The following is a 21,521-nucleotide window of genomic DNA, read 5'->3' on the forward strand; positions in this document are numbered from 1 at the left end:
ACCTAAAGAAAGGAAATATGGTGGAGGAAATGAACAACAGGCTTCAGTTAAAGTACAGTTGGCTTCAAATCCCACCTCTGTTCGTTTCTAACTCGGTAGAGTTCCTGCCTCTAAACTGTGGATAGCATATAAAGATGGAGGTTTTGCCTTTACTTCTAAAGGCCCAGCTAATTTAATAATATTTATTAATGTCATTGACAAATTTTGTTTCTGTTTAATCATATTGAATTAAGTAGTTTAACCAATTGACTCTACTGTAAAAAATTAAAGTCATTGCACTGTTCCCTGCAGCAGGGTAAAAGAGGCATATAAAAGGAAGTTTTGGATACAGACTATTTAACCAGAATTCTTACAGTACAATTGTGGGGGTAATGTTTTATGTTTAAGAAGCAGAGATAATTCTCAAGGTGAGAATGGTCAGTGTTTTATTTTCCCAGGAACTGGTTTGGAGAATCCATTGGGAAACAAATTCTATTCTGTTTTTCCTCTGTAACTACAGACAGGACAACCCGCATTGGATTAACACTGCTGAGCCTCCACGCAGGTCTGGCTGTGCTGTAAAGCTAGGTTGAACTCCCAGGGCTGCTGTCTGGAAAGACAAGCCTAGGAGCCATCGGAGCTATTTCCTGGCCTGGACACTGAGCCAAGGAGCAGGAGACAGGGAGGTGAAAACAAAATCTGAATCCAAAGGCTTTGTCACTTTTCAAAGCTGCCTGAATACTCATTAGTTTTTTGTTGCTGGTTGTGCTAATGACATGCCGTGATTTGGAATTTGATTCATAACCACTGTAACACAGAATCTTCATCTTAAAAAGTCATCATCAGCAAAATAAATTAATGAGTTAAAAATAAAAATACCTACTCTTCATTTTCAAAAAAGCAAAAATGAAACAAACAAACAAAAAGACAGGAGTGGGAGGTTTTGGACACAGATTCCCAGCTTCTAGGAACACAGAGTATCTTACACTGACCAAGTTTCCCTTCCTCACGGGGGACACTGGGACTGAAACTATCTCCTTTCCCGTTGAACTAATGCTTTCCTTGCTTCTCAGGGAGTCATTTCACAGAGCATGCCAAACCCTGCAGTGGGGCTGTGGGCAGCGAGCCCTCCTCTCACTGCAATAATACACAGGGACAAAGGACGCTGGACAGAGAAAAGCATTTATTTTTATAGTATCACTTTCTTACTTCCCCAAATGATAACTGTTTGGATTACTTATTATTAAATCAGAAGGGGCAGAAACCTCAAATCTAATTTGGTTTTCACTATTTGCACCACTATTTGTTTATCTTTCATTCATTACTTAGCTCGGGAAATTATAAAAAAGAACTTGGCCATTCATTTCACTTTGTGTCTAGAAGTTTTAATCTGCTATTCTCAGTGGCAGTCCTTCTGTCTCAGCTACTTACACTATTGAAATATAAAGAGGCCAGAAGGCTTATATTTCTCTACAAATACTCCAAAATGCAGAAGGAAAAGAGCTCCTAAGTACAACACACAAGAAATCATTCCACACATAGGACTATACCATCTAGCCCACAATGCAGGCATTTTCCATGGAAGTCAGGACAGGAGCTCCTGGTTAAGGAGACCACAATGAGCAGTGAAAAAGACATGGTCCAAACATTCATTCACTGTACATGCTGAGGAGACCTCAAGAGTATCAGAAAAAAGTAAAAAGAGACTGACCTAGTCTTGGTTGTCTCTCAAAACTTTGAGAGTGACGGTATGATCCTCAGGAGGAGAAATTATCAATGGGGCTTGCATGGTTCCCAATAGGACAGCTGTGTTTGGGAGCTGGGAAATAGAGTACCAGACTTTCAGGACATATAGAAGGGCAGGGAAGCTCTGTGTGACCAGCTGGGGACAACCCTGATTCCTGTGTACGCACTGCAATCCCATGACATCCTGCATGGTATCTCCTGTGCCTACAGCCCCTGACCCAAATTGTGTCGGCCATACAATCCTTTACCAACAAGAAAACATATGTATTTGATCGCCACACTCACATGGTCCAAGCAGCATTCAGCAGCTTCCTCTAACACCAGCTAATGACACTTTCTAGAAAGTATCCTGGAAGCATCGCTGTGTTATGTCTTTCCTTCACTTTTTATTTCCAGCCCATTCTTTCTACTCAACCCAAGACATGCTTGCTTCAAATGAAGTCTGAAATTTGCCAATTCTTCCCATCTTCACAGCTGACTAACTTGTCCAGGGCCTTATGCCTAGAAGGCAGCCCAAAGCATCAGGAGGAGCATGGATTCCAGGGTGGAATGACCTAGTCTCCATCACCTTACCCCCTGTGTGACCTTTGTTGAGAGGCTTAGTTCTTTGAAGTTCCTTACTCAACTGAAAAATACAGCTACAAGTCCTGCTTTGCAGGGTTATGGAAAACCATACAACATTTGCAAAAGTACCTCATAAGGCAATGTTTAGCAGTCTTTCTGAACATAGTGGTTAGACCAGTTTGGGATTCAATAACCCTCAGGGAATTCCTCCTCACCAAACGCAGGCTGTTTCTTCTGCCAGAATGCTTCCCTGGTCTCTTCATGGCATCTTTGTGGTCTATAACCCTCAGAATCTGCTCAGGTAGAACCAGCAACCCCACTCAGATTTGAGTCCACCTGGAGCCTGAGGTCTGCACATAGTGCAGCTGATTCTCCTCTTCATCATACAAATCTGCTTATTGTTTAATGCTCATCTCGGGTGTGAGCTTTTCTAAGGATACTTTCTTATCTCCTCTGGATTGTAATGATCTCTCCTGTCTCTGTGAGTTTTTTAAAAACATACATTTATATAGCAGTTACTACATGCCAGTTTCTATTCTGCTTTTAAAAAATTACTGTTGTCATCATCCCAGTTTTACAGGTAGAGACACAAAGGCACAGAAAGTAATTTTCCCAAGGTCCCCCAAGGAACTGGTGGCAGAACCAGGATTTGGCTCCACACAAGGCTGGCCACAGGCCCCAGCCTGAACCACTATGCTCCACACATAGCCCAATGTTCTGAGCTTGCCATTTAGTCCTTCTTCAGTAGATTTAGAGGTGAGCTTTTTGAAGGGGGAAGTACTTCTAATATGAATATTTTAAGGGATTGACCCAGATAACAACATAGGTGGGTCCTAAGCTCCCCTGCCCCACAAACTTACTGAATGCACAGCTACCCATGGAGCAATTTCCCAGGAAAAAAGCCCAGGAACTACCTGAGCAAAAGGCTGGGACACACTACTCCATCAGTCTCAGCCCTAGCATAGCACCATAAAGCCACGAAGGAATTCCCAACTCCCAACTTCTCCCTTAGGAGTGAATGGTTTGGACCTCACATTTAATCCCCCAACTTTTAAGGCTCACCTAAAGGATGGGCCTCCAAACACCTAGCTTTGAAATCCAATCAGTCTTGTATCATCAAGACTATGGCAAACAAAGAAGGGGTATTAATGGGTGTAAGAACACTTGTTGCAGCTATCTCCCCCAGGGTTTAGCGCAGAGGGAGCAGACAGAAATACCCAAATCACAGTATTTCCCTTAAAGGGATTCATCTGCATACCTTAAAAGCTGCTGACTGAGTCAGGCTTCTAGCTGAGCATACATCTAAGAGCTGGCTACTACTATCTTCCCCGAGACCAGGGAAGTAGGAGATACTTCCCTGCCTTCTCTACCCAGCCTGCTCCAAGATGCCAGTATCTCCCTGGAAGGAGTTTGTACACCTGTTTGGCACTCCAGCTTTTGCAGCTACTGCCCCCAAAGACTGATCTCTGATCTCCTGGTTCTGACAGCCAATGGGGCTTTCATTCACAAGTTCCACTAACAGTAACAGTTATTAATGAGTGTAGGATGAGCACTCTCCCCTTCCCCACAGCTATGCATCCAAGCCCTGTACAAAAGGAACAGCCCAAAACACGCATCTCCCAATTACTCCCTACTTCCCAAGCTGCTGCCTGAGCGTCTGATTTCCAACCAGCTTGCATCTAGGTGCTGAATGGAATCCTCTCCTTCGGGACACTTATGGGTAAGGCAGCTTAGACAATCACAAAGTTTTGAGAGACAACCAAGAGCTTGAGCTGGGCTGATGGATGAATCATATTAAGTATCTTTTCTGACCACAATGATATAGTACTAGAAACCATTACAACAAAAACTGGAAAAAAACATGAAGGTGTATGGCTAAACAACATGCTATGTACCAATGGGTCAATGAAGAAACCAGAGAGGAAATTTAAAAATACCTTGAGACAAATAAAAATAGAAACATGACACTCTAAATCTATGGGAGACAGCAAAAGCAATTCTAAAAGTAACGTTTATAGAGATACAGGTCTACCTCAGGAAGCAAGAAATATCACAAATAAGCAATCTAAACTTATACCTAAAGGCATGAGAAAAAGAAGAACAAACAAAGCCCAAAGTTAGTAGAATGAATGAATTAATAAAGATCAGAGTGGAAATAAATGAAATGAAACTAAAGTAACAATAGAAAATATCAGTGAAACTAAGAACTGGTTCTTTTAAAAGATAAACAAAATTGATAAAACTGTAGTCAGACTTATCAAGAAAAATAGAGCCCAAGTAAACAAAATCAGAAGTAAAAAAGAAGTTATGATCAATATCACAGAAATACAAAGGATTATAAAAGACTACTATAAACAATTATACATGAACACATGGGATAACCTAGAAAAAAATGGATAAATTCCTAAAAATGTACAACCTCCACAAAATAATAAACATTCCCCCAAAACTATTAGAACTTATAAATGAATTCAGTAAAATTCCAGGGTCAAAATTAATATATAGAAATCTGTTACATTTCCATACACTAATTACAAACTATCAGGAAAAAAATAAGAAAACAACCCCATTTATAGTGGCATTAAAAAGAATAAATTTAAAAATACGTATTCTTATTTATAGTGTATATGCCATATCTATATATCTGAAAGATATTGTGTTTATGAATTTAAAGAATTGACATTTTTAAATGTCCATACTACCCAAAATAATCTACACAGACCTGGAACAAATAATTCTAAAATGTGTATGGAATCACAAAAGACCCAGAATAAACAAAGCAATCTTAAGAAAGAAGATCAAAGGTAGAGATACCATGCTCCATATTTCAAACTCTACTACAAAGCTATAATAACCAAAACCACATGGTACTGGTACAAAAGCAGACACATAGATCAATAGAATAGAACAGTGAGTCCAGAAATAAACCCATAATTTTTTGGTCAATTAATTTATGGCCAAAAAAGGCCAGAATACACAGTAGAGAAAAGACAATCTCTTCAATTAATGGTATTGGGAAAACTGGACAATTACATGGAAAGAATAAAAGCTGGACCATTTTCTTACACTATATATAAAAAAAAATGAAAACCAAAATGAAACATACACAAAATGGATTAAAAGACCTAAATGTAGGACCCGAAACCATAAAACTCCTAAAAGAAAACATAAGCAATAAACTCTTGGATGTTCATCTCGGCCATATTTTTTTAGATCTCTTCCTCAGGCTAGGGCAACAAAAGCAAAAACATATAAATAAATGGGACTATACCCATCTAAAAAGCTTTTGCACAACAAAGGAAACCATCAGCAAAATGAAAAAGCAACCTACTGAATGGGAGGAGATAACTGCAAATAATATATCCAAAAAGGGGTTAATATCAAAAATATATAAAGAACTCATACAATACAGCACCAAAAACAAAAACAAACAAAAAAAAAACAATCCAATTAAGAAATAAGTAGAGATCGGAACAGACATTTTTCAATAAAAGATACACTGATGGCCAACAAACACAGGAATAGATGCTCAAGCATCATTAATTATCAGGGAAATGAAACTCAAACTCACAATGAGATGTTACACTCACACTCGCCAAAATGTCTATTATCAAAAAAATAAGAAATAGCAAGTGTTGGTAAGGATGTAGAGAAGAGGAAATACTTGTGCACTGTGGTTGAAAATATAAGTTGGGGGTGCCTGGGTGGCTCAGTGGGTTAAGCAGCTGCCTTCGGCTCAGGTCATGATCTCAGGGGCCTGGGATCGAGTCCCGCATCGGGCTCTCTGCTCAGCAGGGAGCCTGCTTCCCTTCCTCTCTCTCTGCCTGCCTCTCTGCCTACTTGTGATCTCTGTCAAATAAATAAATAAAATCTTAAAAAAAAAAAAAGAAAGAAAATATAAGTTGGTGTGGGCACTATAAAAACAGTATGAAAATTCCTCAAGAAATTAAAAATAGAACTATTATACAATACAATAATTTCACTTCTGTGTATTTACCCAAAGAAAATAAAAACATGAATTCAAAAAGATATACATATACCTGTGTTCACTGAAGCAATATTTATAATGGTCAATATAAGGAAGCAATGTCTGTCCATTGATAAATGAATGGATAAGATGTGTTACACACACACACACATACACACACACACACACACACACACACACACACACAGGAATATTACTCAGTCATAAAAAAAGAATAAAATTTTTCCATTTAATACAGTATGGATGGACCTAGAGGATGTTACGCTGAAATAAGTCAGGAACAGAAAAATACAATATGATTTTACTCATATGTAGAATCTAAAAAACAAAACAAATGAACAAACAAACAAATACAAGAAACAAACTGATGATTGCCAGAGGGGAGAGGCATGGGAGATGGACAAAACAAGTGAAGAGGATTCAGGGATACAAACTTCACATTTTAAAATAAATAAGTCATGATGATGAAAGGTACAACATGGAAAATATGGTCAATAATATTGTAATAAAATTGTATAGTAACAACTAATCATTTTGCAATGTGTATCAATTTCAAATCACTATGTTTTACAATAGAAACTAATATAATATTGTATCAACTTTACTTCAGTGATAGATAGACAATTGATAGATAGATGATAGATAAACAAAAACTTCCCAACAAACAAAAACCCAGGACCAGATGGCTTCACTGGTGAATTCTACCAAACACTTAAAGAATTAATACCAATCCTTTTCAAATTTTTCCAAAATAGAAGAGAGGAAAAAAATTTATAAACTCACTTTCTAAGCCCACTATTACCCTGACACTAAAACAAGACAAGGACACTACAGAAAAGAAAATTGTAGACCAATATTTCAGATAAATATAGATGCAAAAATCCCCAAAAAAATCACAAACCAAATTTAACACATTAAAATGACCATATGCATGATCAAGTGGGAATTATTTTAGGAATGCAAGGATGATTCAGTTCAAAATGGACAAATCAATCAGTATGATAAATCACATTAATATAAAGGGTAAAAATCATGATCTTAATATATGCATAGAAAGCACTTAACAAAATTCAACATTCTTTCATAATAAAAATTCTCGACAAACTGGGTATAGAAGGAAAGTACCTCAACATAATAGGTGAGTAATGAGAAGCCTATACCTATCATACTCAAAGGTGATACATATAGACAATATAAAGATGCTACCAAAAAATGTTATACCTTATAAACGAATTCAGTACAGTTGTATGATACAAGATCAATAGACAAAGAGACAGTTACATTTTTCTACACTAACAATAAACTATCAGAAAGAAAAATTAAGAAAATAATCCAACTTATGATAGCATAAAAAAAGAATAAACTACTTAAGAATAAATTTTACTGAGAGGAAAGCTCTATATACTGAAAACAGTATAAAAACTATAAAAAACTGGTGAAAGAAATTGAAAAGGACACAAATAAATGGAAACATTCTGTACTCATTGATTGGAAGAATTAATATTTTTGAAATATCTATACCACCCAAAGCAATCTACAGAATCAGTGAAATCCTTAACAAAATCCCAACAGTGTTTTTCACAAACTAGAACAATCCTAAAATTATTATAGAGCACAAAAGACTCTGAATAGCCAAAACAATCTTAGGAAATAAGAACAAAGCTGGAGGTACCATGTTCCCTGATTTCAAACTATATTACAAAGCTATTATAGTCAAAGCTGTATAGTATTGGCATAAAAACAGATATATGGATCAATGAAAGAGAATAGAGAGTACAAAAATAAACCAATGCAATCAAGACCAACTAATGTGTAACAACAGAGGCAAGAATATGCAGTAGGCAAAGGATATTCTCTTCAACAAATTGTCTTGGGAAAACTGGACAGCTACATGCAAAACAATGAAACAGAACCCCTACCTCACACCTCATACATACAAAAATCAACTCAAAATGGGTTAAAGACTTGAACATAAGACTTGAAACCATAAAACTAGAAGAAAACAAAGGTGGTAAACTCCTTAACACTGGTCTTGACAGTGATTTTGAATCTGATAGCAAAAGCCAAAGCAAAAATAAACAACTGGGTATACTTCAAACCAAAAAGCTCCTGCACAAAAAAGAAACCATCAACAAAATGAAAAGGCAACCTATGGAATGGGAAAACATACTGCAAACCATATATCTGATATTCAAAATATACAAGAAATGCATACAACTTAATAACAAATAAAAATCAATAAATAAATGTAATAACCCAAGTAAAAAATGGGCAAATGTCCTGAATAGACGTTTTTCCCAAAAAGGCATACAAATGGCCAACAGGTACATGAAAATGTGCTAAATATCACTAATCATTAAAGACATATAAATCAAAACCACAATGAGCTATCACCTCATGCATGTCAAAATGGCTAATTTCAAAAAGACAAGAGATAACAAGTGCTGGTAATGATAGGGAGAAAAGGGAACACTCATGCCCTGTTGGTGATGCAGCCACTGTGGAAAACTCTGTGGAGTTTCCTCAAGGAATTAAAAATAGGAAGACCCAGCAATCTTACTTCTCTGTATATATCCAAAGGAAACAAAACTATTATATCAAAGAGGTATCTCTACTCCCATGATTTTTGAAGCGTTGTTCACAATAGCCAAGGTATGGAAACAACATAAATGTCTAAGGGTGGATGAATGGATAAAGAAATGTGTTATATATATCCAATTGAATATTATTCAGCCACAAAAAAGAAGGAAATTGTGCCATTTGAGACAACATGGGTGGACCTTAAAGGCATTATAGTTAAGTGAAATAAGCCAGACAGAAACATACAAATACTGCATGGTACCATTTATATGTGTAATGGAATGAAGGGAGGAAGGAAGGGAGAAAGAGAGGAAGAGAGAGAGAGAAGAAGAGAGAGGAAGGAAGAAGAAAGGAAGGAAGGGTGGGAGGGAGGGAAAGAGAGAGGGAGAGAGGGAGGGAGGTAGAAAAATAATCAAATTCATAGAAATAGAGAGTAGAAAAGTAACTGGAGTGTGGAAAATAGGGAAAGGTTGGTAAAATGGTACAAAATTTCAGTTATGAGTAAGTTTTGATGAGCTAACATGTAGCATGATGACTATAGTTGATAACATTATATTGTATAATTAAAATTTGCTGAAAGTAGAATTTACATGTTCTCACCAAAAAAGGGGTGAAGCATAAATATGTGAAGTGATTGATGTTTTCATTAACTTTATGAAGGGAATCATCTCACAATATGCATGTTTATCAAATCACCATGTTGTACAATTTATCTGACAGTTTGTCAATTATTCCTCAGTAAAGCTAAAAAAAAAAAAAAAAGTACCCTTTTATATTTCTTAGGTAAACCCTACTGTGCAAGTGATCATAGCAAATAAACAGAGATAAAGTGTTTCACTGGGCAATGACATAGGTCTAAATGTTTCACATGTATTAATTAATTTACTTTATCCTCACAGCCTAAGAAGTTTGTTATTGCCAATCCATTTATAGAGTATGAAACAAGGACCTCCTATCCATCTTCATGCAGTGGCAAAGAAATAACAATGAAGCAAGTTAGTCTGAGTGAAGTCTTCACAGAGAAAGCCCATGTTCTCACAAGAGAGATGCCAGACCTTTAATGTGGAATGTTACCTCCTTCGCAGTCACACTGGACCTTCATTTCAGATGCTCCTAATGGGAAACTTGACACTTCTCCAGTCAATCTTCACAAAACCAGTTTGTGTGTTGTGGTGTTTGGTTTTTGTTGTTGTTGTTGTTGTTGTTGTTGTTTAAGATTTTATTTATTTACTTGACAAAGAGAGTTCACAAGTAGAGAGGCAGGCAGAGAGTGGGGGGGGGAGGAGGCTTCCCGCTGAGCAGAGAGCCCGATGTGGGGCTCAATCCCAGAACCCTGGGATCATGACATGAGCCAGGAGCCGCGTGTGTTGTGTTTTTTGAAAGCAAGGTAGAAACAGGATGAGTTTTTATTATTAGGTATATATGTGTCCTGTGTCCTGTGTAATAATTTTTCAGTTGTGGACTACTGTTAGAATCCAACAACAACCCAGCTTGTGGCGTATATATTATGTTAACTGCAAGAATGCAGGGATATTTAAGAGAGAGGCAGACAGTTTTTTTTCCTGGCAAAGCTTCTTGTTTGTATATGAGGAAGTTACTCATGCTTCAAATATTTAGAATTTAATATTTAATTAAAAGTTACTATTTGGGCAATTCTAGGGACAGAAAATCAAACACATTCAGCAACTCTCCAATAATTATATGTGTGATCTTATTTTAAGTACAAGGTGTTGGTGCTATTCTTATAATTTTTCCTGAATTCCTTGTGTTTGACCAATGAGAAAAGCAAAAAGAGCTCTGGACATAGAATGGGCTGACTCAGTCTATCCTGACCTTACCCAGAGTGTGCATTGGGAGGAAGCATCTGAACTTCTTGGGACAGTTGCCCTTTGTTCAGATGGTAGGGTAGGTGAGCCAAAGCCATGTTCTTCTACCTGTGGAGCTCTTGCCATAGACAACTGAAAGGGTGGATATCAGAACACTTTATGTCCTGGCTTTATTCCTCCTCCACTACCCTTGTTAAGGGCAAACAGTCTTCCCCATGGGAAATACAAGGTTAGCAATGATGCAAAAGAAGAAGTTAAACCTCAGTGGCCTAGAGATCTACATCCTCACATCCCCCAAAGTTCTGCTATATCCCCAAGCCTAAAAGATGGCCCTCAGAACATCTAAATACGCTTGCTAACTCTGCAGATACACACAACATACCCCTGTCCTGTGTGGGTCATAGACATTGGCGACAGGCCAGGGGCTTGTCTGCATCTTACGGGAGTGTGAGAAGGAAGTCTGAAGGCAGAGCCCTGAGCCCGCTGGCCCTCGGGGCACAGTGGGAGGTGTTTACTACATGGAAAGGCAGGGAAACAAGTTGATCTTACAGCAAGCCCCACATTCCACACCATCTCCATCCAAAACAAAGTACAGTAAAGTTGATGTAGATAATGACAATGTGGGATGGAAGGAAACTGATGAATTATGTCCTGGAAACTTTGCTTAAGAAGACAGGAAATTGGATAGTATATTTCAAAAAGATTGTCAACAAAAAAAGTATTCAAATTTAATTTTTTTTTATATAAAGCATTAAATTCTCCACCATCCAAAGAAGTCACTTTCCGACAAAAGTTTATTTATTATGATTCTGGATAACTGGCATTTTAGGGACCTCTTTTCCGTTTTTTTGTACAATGAGAAATAACACTGAATAAATTCTAAGTATGATTTTTCCATGTACCTCAAAATTTACTTATCATTCCTCAGATTTTTCAAAGTGGATTTAGGTTCCCAAAAATAGGCTAGAGTCAACACTTATTGAATGTCTACCATGTGCCTGGTCTGTGCTAAACTTTTTATAAGAATTATATCAGCCCTCAAAACTACACCATGGTGGAGGGTTGAAGGTATCAGTATTGCTTCCAGGTGATTCATGAAGACACTGGGGTTTGCACGGGTTAATTAACTGATACAAAATGAAACAAGGACCCTATCCAGATCTAAAGCCATGTTCATCTGGCTCCAGAGTCAAGCATTCAACTGCTAGGGGGAGGTGCGGAAGACAGGAAAGCAAAGCACAGGGCTTACATAACTGATAAAAAAATTGGCTCTGATGAGAAAGGCAAGTTGGCTACATTACTAAATCCCAAGCCATTTTCCCTCAGATGGTATTCAGACATCCATTTAAGGCAGTGTTAACAGCGATCATTGTAACCTGAGTCTGATTCTAGCAACAGCTTCAGGTCCCTTCAGTAAAGAAAAGCATTTTGTAGAAGAGGAGACTCCTCTCATTGGGTCCCAAAATCAGAAAATAGACAACAAGGAGGAGCAAGAAGCACTCCTTCTTAGCCATAATCTGGTTTATTTCACTTCAGTTCTGATAAGTCGGATGGAGAGCCTGTGAATGCCCTGACAAACTAGCAGTTTCACCAGGCAGGATCCAGGCCCTGAGTTTCCACAGGAAGATACTGTGGCAACTCTCTTGGCAGACAGAAGTCACCATGTCAATGAGGAATGCTCAAACTCAGCTTGTAGCCCAGAGATGTCAGGTGGGAGAAGCCTCGCGGTTCAGGTTGGGTGTCTCCCAGAGGTCTTGGTGACAGGCTTTGGCAACCTTGGTCATCTACCGCTGCGGATGAGTCCACGGCCATTCCCGGGAGCAGTGTGCTCTCAGGAGGGGAGAAAACACAGAAGTCATGGGTGCTATCAGGAGTATAAACCACTTTTATCAAACCTCTGCAAACACCACTCCATAGAAGTCTGGAACTCCCCTACAAGTGTGCAATTCTCAGCCTGAGAAGCTGTTCCCATAGGAATTTAAGTCTGGCTCTCAGCTATTTCTTGTTTTTGTTTGTTCCTGAAAAGGTGGGAGAAAAAGACAAGAAAGGAAAGGCAGCTGGCTGACTCAGTCAGTTAAGCATCTGACTTGATTTTGGCACAGGCCATGATCTCAGGGTGGTAAGTTCGAGTCCGACATCTGGATCCATGCTGGATGTACAGCTTGCTTAAGAGTCTTTCTCTCCCTCTGCCCCTCACCCAAGCACCCCCCCGCACCTGCCACTTATGCTCTCTCTCTCTCTAAAAAGAGGCAGGGAAGGAGCTGAAAGAGAAGCATTGTGTGGCCTCTTTTCTTTAGTTCCTCATCCCATGAAACTCATTATTTCACTGCTAAACTAATGATGATCCAGGCAGAAAGTTCCAGAGAGGCATCAGGGGGAGCCTCCGGCACCCACAGGGGCTCCCAGACCCAGGTCCTCCATCTGTCTCCAAGGTATGTGTGGAGACAGCCTACCCACTAACGTTTATGAGGCTTACTTGGACTGAGGGGCCTGAGCAACACCACTGGATTTAAATGGAAGTAAAGGCAGAAGTGAATGGGATGCACTTCGGAGTCTTAGCACCCTCGGGCAACACTGATGCCAAGGATGCCCAAGTACTGGCCAGGAGATTAAGGCCTTGCCTGGAGCTCTATGCCAGAGTCACTAGCATTGAATTGTTCACCAAGAAGCTGGGATGACTTTCCAACACCACCTGGCTTCAGGCAGGTAAGATCTGAGTGGTGACAAGAGAACCAGCCTCCCAGACTTCTGGTATGGTGCTGTTGCTGCTAACTCCACAGTATATTTAGGGGAGAGGGTTTCCTTCTGTAACACATCAGTAGTATTTTGATGTCTGGTGTTGCATGAGTACTTGGACAATACTCATTTTCCCCTAGACTAGTGTCTTTCTAATGTTGGGGAACCCACATTGATATAGCCTCAGAGTCTTCTCCAGCCAAAATGGAGTCAAGTCCAGAAAGGTATCCATCTTAGAAGAAATTCCTGAGTGTTGTTCTAGCACATAGAATGTCATCCCCTCTCACTGTGGCTTTATTAATATTTATCCTTATAATCTAATAGTAACCTTCCCTACTGACTGAAAAATTTTGAGCTGACCCAACAAATTCTCAACAACTATATTAGCAAAAGAGAATCAGCTTATTTTTTCACCAACTCGAAAGAAAAACATTGGGACATTGAATAGACATACTAAGTTTGAATCAGTTTTTTTTTTTTTTTAAGAAGTTCTAAAGCTGATAACTTTTTAGCTGTCGAAAAAGAGAAACTGGTGTACTAGTAGAGAAAACACTTCTCTTCTCCAGAAATGATCAACAAAAAACTGACCTACTTTGCTATGGAGAAAATTAATCCGTTGATTCCGCTGGTCTCCCTCACCTTCCATTTAGAGAAGAGTATGGAGTCTCTAACACCCCGCCTAGGATAAGGACTGATAAACACAGAGAGTTACGGATCTGGCCTCAGGGAGCTTAGGCTAGAGGAGGAGCAGGCAAAATAACTCTTAGATTTGCTTCCATTTAAAATTCCATTGTTGCCTCTGCCTTCGGCTCAGGTCGTCATCCCAGGGTCCTGGGATCGAGCCCCACAACTGGCTCTCTGCTCAGCAGGGAGCCTGCTTCCTCCTCTCTGTCTTCCTGCTTCTCTGCCTACTTGTGATCTCCGTCTGTCAAATAAATAAAATAAAATCTTTTAAAAATTCCATTGTTTAGCAATTGATGATACTGATAAGAAACATGTCTATCTCACTATCTGTTCTTCCAACTTCACTAATATTCTTCCAACAGTAACATCAAGTGACTGATGCCACATTTCCTTAGTCCTTCTGTTAGCCTGAATCTGTTGTGGTTTTCCTAGTAAAAGGTAACTGGGGCACCCAAGAGAATATCTAGATGTAAATCAAGGTCATCTGCACCCTGGTTAAGGTCCCTCTGTCTGTGTCGGCCCTTCTCCCCTGGTCCTCTGGCAAAAGGAGTGAAAAGCAGTTTTGTCATCTCATGTCCCCTTTGCTCAACATCTAGTCCTTCATCAGATATTTAGTGAATACGTATTCTGCGCAGGCCCTGCTCTGTGTTCTGAGGTTCCGGCCAGAAACATGTGCTCACCCTTGTGGCACTTTGTCTTTCAGCAGCGGGAGACAAACAGCAAACAAGCATATGGCATATAGGATAGCCAGGAAGGCAGATCGAGGAAGTGAAACAGCAGAGGCTCACAGGGGTTGCCAGGAGGGAGGATTGCTATTTTGTTTCAGGTGGTTCTGGAAGGCTGTGCTGATAAGAGGACATCTGAGCAGAGACCACAAAGAACACAGCTATCTCGAGGAAGAACATCCCAGATGGAAGGAATAGCATGTGCAAAACCCTGGGGCAGGAACTGTGGCAAGAAGAAAAGACAGTGTGGTTCAGCGGAAGTGGGGAAGAAGAAAGTGATAGAAGATGAGGTCAAAAAGGTCAGGTCATGCAAGTCATACAGGTCAAGCAAAGACTTCAACTGTGCTCAGTGTTAACAGCTGGCCACTCCAAGTGACTTAATCTAATTTCTGCTTTAAGAGCCTATTTTGGGTACGTGCAGAAAGTAGCCCATAGAGGAAGCAGAGACCAGGTCTGTGGCCTGTTGGGGACTTGTGAGAGGCGAGGATGCCTCAGGCAACCAGGCAGAGTAGGAAGCTGTGAGAAGGCACTGGTTTCTGGATGTGTCTCTAATGTGTGACGAGCTGGATGTGTGGCGTGAGAGGAAGAGATGAGTCAAGCGTGACTTCAGCATTGGGCAGCCACAGCCTCACCCTCCTCCCCCACAAGCCTTATCAAGGTAGCTGTCCAAACAATGACAGTTGTCTCCATAGGAGCAGTTTGGAGAAGAGGGCTCCTGTAACGTGTCTCGCCCACTACATATCCATGGGCTCCTTTCACCTCTCCCTGAGGAGGTGGAGGGGGTTGAACCGTCCTCTGGCAGGAAAACAGTCAAAGGGAACTTTTTCCTAGAATTGTGAGTAACCGAACGCTGCTAAAAATGAGTCTTGACTTTACAGAGCACATACTGGAAATGAAGGCTATTAATAGGTTCCTTCAGGACAGCTGCCACACTGAAAAAGGCCAAGCAAGGCAGCGTTCACAGGAGGTGAGAAAGCCCCAGGGCTCCTAAGCAAGGCAGGAAAGAAAACCATTTCTAAGATGTGCCCTTTGAATGCAAAAAAGGTCAGCAATCACTTCCCCCCCACTCCTATCAATGGCCAAACCGAGCTGAGAGCTAGTGTGTGACTCTGACCTAAACAGAGAATGAAAAGCTATGGAAGAAGCCAAGAAAAAAAAAAAAATCTACTATGCTTTATCAGAGTGGGTGAAAAGTAATCAATTCTTTTTTTTTTTTAAAGATTTTTTATGTATTTATTTGTCAGAGAGAGAGAGAGGGAGAGAGAGCAAGCACAGGCAGACAGAATGGCAGGCAGAGGCAGAGGGAGAAGCAGGCTCCCTGCTGAGCAAGGAGCCCGATGTGGGACTCGATCCCAGGACGCTGGGATCATGACCTGAGCCGAAGGCAGCTGCTTAACCAACTGAGCCACCCAGGCGTCCCAAAAGTAATCAATTCTTAAAGGACCAATAGAACACATACCCCCGAACCTCAAATCCAGTACAATTGTTCATTTAAATTAGTAACTGGTAACCAATCAACCTCACCCTAACAGGCGATTATGACCTAGACTCTCCATGCTCAAATCCTGGACAAGGAACAAAGATACCAAGTTGGATGCTTTCTTGTCCTCTTCTGTTTTTGCACAAATAAGTAAGAAAAAGGGTGCTTTGGTTCCTTTCAACAATATTTGCTGACACCTGGTATGTGCAAGGCACTGGATGAGCCATGTTCACGCGGGACTGCATCTGTGAACCCAACGTGCTAATGGGACAAAGAGAAAATCATGCAACGGGAATGAAAGCGGTTGAAAAGCAGCCCATTTCTCTCAAGTACCAAAGTGAAAAAAAAAACAAAACAAAACAAAACTGAATTCCCATTGTGTGCCTTTTTTTCTTAGCCAGTGCCCTGAAAAACTACAGATATGAACGAAACTGCCTCAGTAAAGTAAAAGGAGCACAGCTTTGTAATCTTAGAGGTCTTATTTTGAATTCAAATATACCCACTGCTAGCTGACCTTTGAAAAACTGACCTAATGTTTGTGAGCCTCAGCTGCCTCATCAGTGAAGTGGGCATAAATTACTTATACCCACAGGGTTGTGGGAATCAAATGGGATAACACGCAAAAGGACCAGTCCCAGTGCATTGTTGCAAATGTTAGTTTGCCTTCCCGGTTGCTAATGGAAGAGGAAAACAAAGAAGTTAAGCCAAGGGAACTTACATAGCCTGGGAATCCAGAAGGAAACTGTTGCAGTAGGCATATTTTCCAAATTGTGTCACTGGACACTGATCACATACTGAGTATAGTTGCAAGAAATGGCGTCCCACATCTCTATCCCCTCCCAGAATGTTCTCTGTGCCAATGCAACATTGCAATAATTCTGTTCAGAATTGGTCCAGTTTGCAAATGAACATAAGTTGTCTTTTGCTTTTTTCCCTTAGTCTTGTAGATATGTCACGTTTTCTCAGAATTTAGAGGACCCTGAACTAGCTGGAAGGCATTCTTTAGATGCCACGACCCAGGAAACCCCTGAGGTGGTTTGTCTCCTTTGTCTGCCTCTCGATTTCACTTGTGTGTCACACAAAACCAGAAACCCCTCAACTAGAAAGAGAGTCTGTGACTGAATCAAACTTTTGTTGTTGTTGTTGTTGTTAACCTCTTAGAAGATATTTGGGAGGAATCTAAGTATCATTGTAAAATTCACAAAATCCCAAACCCACTGAGTGAGCAGCAGATGAGGGAAATTGTTCCACATCCTCTCAGGAGGAAATGAACAGGACCGGGAGGAAGAATGTGCTGCTGCATGGTGCAAAAGCTCGGTTTTGATTCCTGAAGCTGAACATCTGCCACATTTCTGTGTGGAGCTACCAGCTCAAGCAGACAGAACAGACCCTATGTTCAGAAGACTCCAAGTGCAAACTGGAGCTGTCCCCCTCAGCAGCTGTGGGAACGTGGACAGGAAGCCAGGGACCCTGAAGAGACAGTGTAGGAGTACATCCTGTGGGGATAGATAAAAAGTAACAGCCAGGCTGTGGGAAACTCTTCCGAGCAAACACGTGAGCTCGAGAATTTCCTGAGCCAAAGATCTGACTCCAGTTATTTGTTGTATCTGTTTATTTGTTTTCCAAGTGATTCTGCATATTTCTGACAAAGTGAAAAAAGATACAAATCTAAAACCTGGATGATTTTTTTTTTTTTAAGCTTTTGGTCACAGAACACTCACGATACTGGGCAGAAGGGTGCCAGTCTGAATTCAGGATTTGCCACCATGGGGCGCCTGGGTGGCTCAGTGGGTTGGGCCTCTGCCTTCGGCTCGGGTCATGATCTCGGGGTCCTGGGATCGAGCCCCGCATCGGGCTCTCTGCTCGGCGGGGAGCCTGCTTCCTCCTCTCTAAAAAAAAAAAATAAATAAATAAAAAAAAATAAAAAAATAAAGGATTTGCCACCAAGGCCAGTGGGCCACAGGCAGTGGCTGGGGGGTGTCTGGCAGGCCCCTCCGGGTTGTAGAGGAAGCTGGTCTGCAGGCATTCCTGCAGGTCCAGGGGGTGCCTTTCCTACTGCACCAGCCTCCTTCGGGCTCATGAAGAAGTGTTCTCTCAGAATCACATAACCAGGAAGCAATTTATCATCATCAGGCGCCTTATCAGAGTCTGGCATTCTTCTGAATTTCCAAGAAAACTGCTTTATAATTTTTACCAAGACTTGTAATTCATCCATCTTGCATATTAGAATTTAAAGCAATAAAGTACATGTTGGGTAAAATTATGTTTCCAGTACCTTTTAGAGGCAGAGACTTACTTTTTGATCCTTTTAAGATGATAGCCAAATGGATTTGTTCTGAGACGCCTTTCAGCTGCTGTGACACAGATGTGGGTAAGGGGCTTCTGCATAGCAGCAGATGCATCTTGCCCCCAGCAGGTGCATTGTCCAGCCCGCACAGCGGCTTGACCAGCCCACTGCCCTTATGGTCTTCCTTTCCTCTGAGTGTCTCCTCAATATCCCTTTGGAACCTGTCTCTGGCGGGTCAGATCTCACTTTCCGGTCATGTTTCCTGTTACCTTCAAGTCTGCTTTACAGAGTAGCTGGTTCTGTGTTTGCACGCAGTGAGTATTCATGAAACGCTCCACTGAATTGAGTTGAATTAAATTGACACTTCATGGGTTCACAGATTCCCTGTTTTCTGCCTCGTCTTTCCCATCAAGCAGCCCTCCACCCTCACGACCTTCTCCCTGAGGTCTCCTCCATATCCAGCTCCTCAGGAGACCGATCGTCCGGGAGCCCTCCTACAAGGCCACAACTGCTTCTCCAGTTTGGGCCCCGCCTCTGAGACATCACACTCACCGAGTCTGCTCTTTACTAGTGTAAGTTTTATTTCCATCTGATCTATGTATGACAGATGGCTTTTATTTTTCCTAAAGAAATGCTCCCTTATTTCTACCTCTTCATTGTATCCTTCTCTTCAAACCTCTTCTTCAATACCTTTGTACCCTGGGAGGACAAGACAGGGCCAGCCATCCAGACCGAGGCCCCCATGTGGACTTGGAAGCCAGCTCTGCAACCAGTGCAGCGGGGCCCCTCGCAGTGTGGTCTTTCTTTCCATTCGTTTCCAGCAAACGCAGCCAGAATGTCTGTCCTGACTCTGCCTGCGTCCAGCTCTTTCCTGTGGGTTTACAAATTTGCCTTCTACTGTGAGCTGTCATAGGCTAAAGCAGTCCACCTGACAAACCACCTTGCCCTTGGGTTTTACTGGGTGAACGTGGATATTCACCTGCATCACGGTAAAGGAAAAGGGACAGAGCAGGAGGATGTTCCCACCAACACAAAAGAATCACAAGAAAGAATTAAAAATATCCCGGGATTCTGTGCTGAACATCTCTCAATGCATCTTCTGATTTCCCAAAGCTGATGGAAATATTCTGAAGGTATTAATAGAATGCAGATGTTAAAGAATGCCACTTAGAATTCTGCCGAACAAATGACCCTATTGGGAGGTCGTTTCCAGTCTCCAGGGACATTCCACAGAGGGCCCAGCTGATTGTCTCATATTGAAACAACATGTCCAAGACACATTCCAGCGAGAAGAAAGCGGAACAGGGCTACTCTGACCAAATATAAATCATGAGGCAAAAGGGCAACTTCACTGCCTCAGTTCTCCCTCCCTCCTTCCCTGATTCACCCTCCCACCCCCTCCCACCCCCCAAGGAAAACAGAGCGTTGAGTAAGAGCCTGCCAAGCCAAGCTGACTCAGGCGCCAGCCGGCGGCCCAGCGCGGCACAGATGGGGCCGTTTGGGAAGCTCACAGCTTTCAGCGCTGTGGCCCTGATGTTTTTACTTCACTGCAATTTGTTTCTGATCTTCAGTCAAATCCTTACAATGCTGGGATCCCCTAGAGAGTTTATACTTTGACCTTACCACAATTAACGCCAGAGGCCAAGGAACAGATAGATAAGAGAGAAATTCTGTTGGTGAGGGGTGGCTGGTCAGAGGATGAGGTGGGGTCTTATTACTAAAGTAAACGTGTTATTTGTGAAATTATTTCCCATCCAATAAAAAGAACGCAGTGTCTTTAAGGAGACAAGTTGCCAAAATGGAAAGAAAGTCTTCTTTCAAAAACTGCCAGACCTGGTGATCCTCAGTTACTGTGTGTTCAAAAAAGGACACAAACTTGCAGAGGCTGGGGCTGAAGACCTTCCCCAAGGACCAGACAGGTCCTCTCATAGCTGGGTTTGCCTACAGAGATGTGGGTGAGCTGGGGAGGGTCCGTGTCCAACCCCTACCTGCCCCCACCCCTGAGGGGCAGACCCCAAGCTCTAGGCCAAAAGTTGCAGTCAGATTGCAGATTCCAGATTCCCTGACCACCAGGGTTGCTGGTGCCTGGCAAGATGACACCAAGCAGAGCAGGAGTGGTGTTTGTTCTCAACTCCCGGATGTGGCACAGGGTCTCAGGAAAGCAGGACACAGGCAATGGCTGAATACCACCACCTGGCATGGCACCAGAAAGTAGGATCAGCAGCACCAAAACCTCCCCACTTCTTCCCAGACCCGTGGAACAAAGGTGCATGTGTCCCTGAGGATTTGTGCAGAGATATGGACTCAAGAACAAATGAACCCAGGAAAGTTCAGTCAACACCCAGCCTGCAAACAGTAGAGTCACCCAAACCAGGAGTCCCTCAGAACTCAGAGCAGGGCGCAGGGCCTCCTGTCTCCAGGCCCCTGTTATACTCCCTCCCTCCTGTCCCTCCTCAATGTGCACATGCAACACAGAGGCCATGACGAGAGACAAGGCCTCCCAGATGGGGCACTTGCTTCATTCTAATCTTGGCTTCCTCTTAACTCTCTTTATCTTCCTTCCAAAGACAGTCCCTGTTTGGGGCTCGGTCCAGATCTGAAGTAAGGGGCCGAGTGACATCAGCGTGGGCTGATGGAGAGCGGCTGGTGTTTGGTGTGCACGTGGTTTGCTGGGAGAACCAGCCTATCTCTCATGGAGGCTTCCGTGGAGGAGGGCCCCAGAGGGCTGTGGGCAGTTCATTATAAATCACCCCAGCCCAGGAGAAAACAGCACAAAGCATGACAGATGTAAAATGGTTCTCACCTACTCAGAGACATATTAGCAAACACAGAGGAGGAAGGCCAGCTAAACAGTCTAGTTTTAAAAAAAAAAAAATTTTTTTTCAATTGAAAAGAAATAGCCAAAATTATTTTTTCCCCTGAGAGT

Source organism: Enhydra lutris, unplaced genomic scaffold (assembly GCF_002288905.1).
Source record: "Enhydra lutris kenyoni isolate GAN:26980312 unplaced genomic scaffold, ASM228890v2 scaffoldscaffold41, whole genome shotgun sequence".
NCBI lineage: Eukaryota > Metazoa > Chordata > Mammalia > Carnivora > Mustelidae > Enhydra > Enhydra lutris.